We start from the raw sequence: 5,967 nt of genomic DNA on the forward strand, positions 1-5,967 counted from the left end.
TCACTTCCCCACTTTTCAAACTTTATGGACAAACTACATATCGTTGAAATCGGAATAATTCGAACATTCTGAATATATTAATTTTAAGTCGGGGATTGCAGAATTATTAATTTTTAACTTTTTCATTACAAAAAGAGCGAGTGAGTGAAAAACTCAAGTGGCTACCTAGGCCCCTGTAACTCGAGACCTACGCGCGGTGAGGTCCTTTTCTTTTATGGTTGGCATCTCGTAAAAATCATTCGAACTATTTGAAAAAGAAACCCAAGGAAAGTAATAAATATTAAATGAAGACCTACGGACCAATGAAAAGAGTAATGAAGAAACTAAGTGTGAAAAAAAGGGTAAGGACACTCCTCCTCCAAGAAATGACAATGCACACGCACGCCTGTAGGGTCTTCTCTCAGGGAACAGACTATAGGTGCGTGCGTTAGATTCTTGGTACTGCGGATAGTTTAATAAACTGCGTTTCTCAAATACAAGTCTTTTTTAATTAAAATAACAATTAGGTTAGCTTAGAAAGACATCTGAAATAAACTTAAAAAGGTTGTGTTCTCTTATCAATGCTTTGGTACGTCAGTCACTTTCATACAAGTTGTATGCGCTGCATACATTTTCCCTTTATTGCTTTTCTCAACTACATTCATTTTTAATTGGATAAAACACATGATAACTCGTTCGATTCCATAAAAAATACAAAAATGTTTACAAATCTGCTTATGCTGATTATTGGTAAATATTAAAAAAAGAAACAGAATCGTTTGAGAATAGTATCGATTATTTTGGTACACGCAGTCACTGCCGTATTATTTTATGATATTATATTCGAGTATAAATATTAAAATAGTTTCGAATGTCTAAGGATACAAAAAAGTAAAATAATAATTATGTAGGTAATTATTTATGTATTTAACTTTTTATTTTCAACGTATAGAATATTGGACAAGTTCGATTCATTTTCATCACAGAAGAACAACGTGCTCCGTTAACTCAATTGTTCGCCGTTCGGTAATTTAACTTGGTGCTTCCATATGAAATGTGTTTCCGTTCTTATGGATTATTTAAAGTACTACTTCTAGTTGTAAGATTAGAGTATTATGTCTGTATAGAATACTTTATCCTAAAAAATAGTTGTGAATGTCCTTCACATTTACATCACGCATCATATTATTTTATTTTAGCTGATGAAAAACAAACTGTCACATTTATTGATCCATATAGGCTTGACATCAAGTGCGCACTTCAAGCATACATAAGACTCGGAGCATTAAAAGAGGATCGAATGCAATTTAAAGGCAGATAATACTTTAATGATAAAATTGTAAAAAAAAAAGGGATTTTCGGACATTTTGAGGGTCAAAGGGGGGTGTACATTGCACTGACATTGCTATTCTTTCAACGCCTACTAATTGATAACAAATAAATGTAATGTTCTTTAAAGAAAGGGCCCACTCTGTTGTCGAGGCACTTTTTAATTTGGCACTTCAAAAATGTGTTTTTCAAGAAAAAAACGCATTTAAAATTGGGGAGTGACACAGCTGAACGTGTTAAATTTTATGTTCAAACATAAAATTCACCCACTTTCGGTAACTTGTGGGACATTAATATAATTTCATGAGATAGAATATAGATTAAAGTATATTTTTCCATCGAAATCACAAAAATGGATACTTCCGACATTTGTCGACGAAAACGCGAATATGTCCTAAACTACGATCAAGAAATTGAAATTTTTCCTCTCGAAACGTTACAAGTGAAAATGTTATTATTATTCAATGATTTATGGTAATTCAAATATAATTTCTGATAATAAATGTGATTTTCAGAAAAAGGTTTATCAGATCATTTCCAATACAAAAATGGCATCTGTCTAGCGTTTAGTTAAAATCTGGACAGAGTTTGTACATCCGACTTCACGTAAAGAACTCCTAGATAGAGCCAAGACTGGGATTTGTACCGGTATAACCATGTTTGAAAACTGACAGGGAAATGTTCCACCCATATACAGTATTTTTATCAAAATTTATTAAATTGTAAACATGTTACATATTAATAAGATATTTTATGCCTATTATGGATTTATTTCTTTTACAAAATGTTTATAAAGAAATGTTAAGAAGTAGCTATTATCAGTTGATGGATTTTAGAACTAGCTGAAATATTTTCAAGAGAGTGTATGCCAACATTCATCTAAAGATAATTATTTTTCATATTAATAGGCGATTAATAGAGAAAATTTTACCAAAATAAAGACAATACTGAATATTTTACCTAAATAAAGAATTAGCTCCAAACAGGTCAGAATAACTTCATTTTAGTCCTATCCAATCAGAATTTATATTCATTACTTTACTATACGTAGACTGCAAACACTCATGATTGAACGAAATGTATATCCACAGAAGCGTTAAGCTCCATGCCCCATCGTGTACTGAACTGAACAGCCGGCAAAGGTCTCGGAGTCGGTCTGCTAAGCTTGAACGAACTGGAACGAAGTTTAGCTCGGTTCCGAAGGTTCCGAGAGTTTTTTGCGCTTGGTCAAAGTGTTCAAGTAACTGCCACAGTAGCGACATCCGTTTTCAAAGGGTAGTTTCTGTGCTGGTTCGATAAAGCAATTGCGCCCAAATAAAGAATAGTTATAATGATTTATTTCAGTTGTTGTACTTTTAATATACAATATCTCTTCTGGTTATCAAAGTTTGAAATTTATCTAGAAAATAATCCGACATTCTCGGAGGGTGATGAGGGTGGGTTAATTTCCTATTGGCGCAGTACAGCGACAGTACCATTAAGAATTTTGACGATACAGTCTCAGGGCACTGACAGACTACAAATATGCAAATTGTCGTAGCTCTGTTCAAACAATGTAACGATTATCATGTTCTGTACTGACTTCCAGTACTGAATCAGTATTCACATCTGTTATGAACACAATACTGGTTAAAAATTAACAATAAATAGGCTTACCATCGGGTTTGTACCCTAGTGGAAATAATTCCTATGATTTTTTTACGTAAACCTTCGCGAAAATCTATGAAAACGTTTATAAATTTTTACAAGATATTATATTTCTACATGATTAGCTGTAGCATGTCTTAATTCTACCCTAGCAGAGAGGGTGAAATGAACGGATACGCTACAACGCATCCTTGCAGTATCCGCACATATTATCCTTTCCGTAACTTGCAAAAAGAAACTCAATAAAAACAACAAGATGAATACTTAAATTGCTGAGATTATGATTCTATGCTAAAATTGCCCCTAGAAGGTAAAAGAGTAATTGCATTAGTTTTATTTTTACAGGGTTAAAAATTAAAAAAGTACAATACCTGTCATTCGCGTCTGTTGAAGGCGACTTAAAGCGCAACGATAACACAGCCACACAAAAAAAGTGTGCGGATGTGATAACAAGACACACGTATTCCTATGGATTTTGGGGCGCTGAATTCAAATTCTGTATCAAAAATCACCCATCACGTCATGGTTGAGCCATAACCTCAAAAAATGACGGAAAATCATGCACTGAGGCAAATAAATTTCAAAATAATGCCAGTGATGCAAATTTTCACTTCAAAAACATGTCGACAACTGTGAGGGATCAACTCTTATCTGATATCAACTTATTTAACATAACTTTACCCAACAGAACATGTCCTCACCTAACCTGAATTAACAGAAATTTATTGAACTACACGTAAAGCTCTGGAAGCATATTTTCCCAGTACCAAATGTGTGCTACATCGAATGGGCCAACTCGAACCTAACCTAGAAATAAATCTAACCTAACCTAACCAAACCACACGTGTAGCTATGTAAGCGTACGGTTCTCAGTCTTAAATGTGTGCTATATTTAATAGGTTAACTCGATCTTAACCTACAAATGAATCTAACTTAACAGAACCTAACGAGATTTTGCTTAACGCAACTACAAGTAGAATTTACCCCATTTCAATTAACCTGATAATGTTTGTATCAATTAAAATGTAGAACTGTAACTTAAACATGCAAATGAATAAGAGTTTTATTCAAACATTTTTTCTCTCTGCTTTTCTTAAACTTATGGGATATATTTATATATCTTTCGTATTTACATTTTATCTTGCTTTTTATCGTAATTAAACTGATTTATAGACCTACTTCAGTCTATTTTCTGCCTGCTATAACGTGTCCTTTTTTCTTCGAAGGAACGATGCAAAGGGTTACGCTTACGTTTAACGCCTACATTCGTTTCCCTTTTCAACATCCAGCAAAAATCAGCCATCATGACCTCCATCATGTCCATTTCAATTTTCATCATGTGGTTCACGAAATTAGTATCTCTTGTCAATATTCGAATTTGTGGTCCATCAAAGACTGCTTCTTTCAATTTAGCGTTTGAAACATTAGGGAATTAGATTGGCTCGATCTCTGCTATTCCACAGGCATATAAAGCATGGCTCTCTCGTGGAACTCAATTGTTGGCCTGATATCATTGTTATGATTTTGAGATCACCACATATTTGCCATTTGTGATTCGTTTAATTAACTTTTTCAAGAAGCATTTTAACATTGTTATATTCTTCTTTGATGACCGTTGAGTGAGCTATAGGGATAGGAGCGTAAGTATTCGTGTTTGGTTAGCTTAGGTTAGGTTAGGCTAGGTTAGATTTATTTCTAGGTTAGGCTCGAGTTGACCCATTCGATGTAGCACAAGGGCAAGGGTTGATCCTTCACAGCTGTTGACATGTTTTTGAAGTGAAAATTTGCATCACTGGCATTATTTTGAAATTTATTTGCCTCAGTGCATGATTTTTCATCATTTTTTGAGATTATGGCTCAACCATGACGTGATTTTTGATACCGAATTTGAATTCAGCGCCCCAAAATTCATAGGAATACGTGTGTCTAGTTACCAGATCCGCACACTTTTTTGTGTGGCTGTGTAATCGCACATGTTAATAACAGGTATTGTTTTTTTTAAATTTATAATGCTGCAAAAAAATATTGCTGTAGCGTATCCGTTTCTTTCACCCGACAGCCACTGTATTTAATTCACACAGTATTTTAATATATTAGTGATATGCATGCACATACAAGTTGACACACGCACACAAAACACAGCATCACGTTAACAAGCGAATCGAAAGCACATCCTGCAACAAATTTCCAATTCAAATGAATGGAAAAGATTGAAAAGATGATTCGGAATTTAGAAAAAATAGGAAGGCTGTCTTGTAAATACATTTCAATTACAACTTGCTTCAATTGTGAGTATAATATTTCAATATCTAATTTGTTCTAACTAAACATTTTGAGTAAAGCTATATGAATTGAAAGTGCAGTTTTGAAATATGAAAAATGTAGATTTAGGGCTCAAAAGAATTATTTAGATCATACTCAGAAAAAGGTTTGCTTAAATAAAACAACAAAATCTGTTTAAATTCATATAATTGAAAGAAACAAAAAAGATTTTTTTAATTTCAAGAAATGGAAAATATTTACCTTATTGATTGGAAAAAAATTTGTTTGGTAAAATTGATTTGATTTGAACAAAAATGTACTTTTATTCAACAATACATTTGTTTAAAATTTATTTACTTAAATGCAAGAAAATATTTATTTCATTAAAAAAAAATACAATGCAAAGCAATATTACAAAGTGCCACTATGCGTGCTAAGGCGCTGCAGACAGGGTTGTCTGCGATACTAACCTAAGATCTAAACTAATTATTTCTGTGATTGATTTGATGGCGCTGGTATTTTTTCGGTATTTTGTTATTCTAAAGGTTCTGATTTACTAGAAAACTCCACATTAATTGAAAGATTAAAGTCATATCTCTGGTGTTGGAACTATTTCAATTTTGTGGCTTTATCTTGGATATAATTGAAGTTTTTACGTGTGAGTAAGTCTTCTTCAATTCTGACTTTCTTTCTTTATAAAGATGATTTATGAAACCGATTATGTTTTTTAATTATTATAATTATCGCTGT

The 5,967-nt window shown here is 32.9% G+C and overlaps 1 protein-coding gene across 2 annotated transcripts in view; it reads right to left on the bottom strand.

Annotated features, from left to right (window-relative positions):
• Positions 1–2,453, bottom strand: part of LOC117181684 — a 169,507-nt gene extending 167,054 nt beyond the window's left edge. For both annotated transcript variants that reach the window (XR_004468156.1, XR_004468155.1), the window contains exon 1: positions 2,269–2,453. The gene's annotated coding sequence lies outside the window, so the exon portion shown is untranslated. The remainder of the gene's footprint in view (positions 1–2,268) is intronic.
• Positions 2,454–5,967: the final 3,514 nt, after the last annotated feature.

This window comes from Belonocnema kinseyi, chromosome 10 (genome assembly GCF_010883055.1).
Source record: "Belonocnema kinseyi isolate 2016_QV_RU_SX_M_011 chromosome 10, B_treatae_v1, whole genome shotgun sequence".
Classification (NCBI taxonomy): Eukaryota; Metazoa; Arthropoda; class Insecta; order Hymenoptera; family Cynipidae; genus Belonocnema; species Belonocnema kinseyi.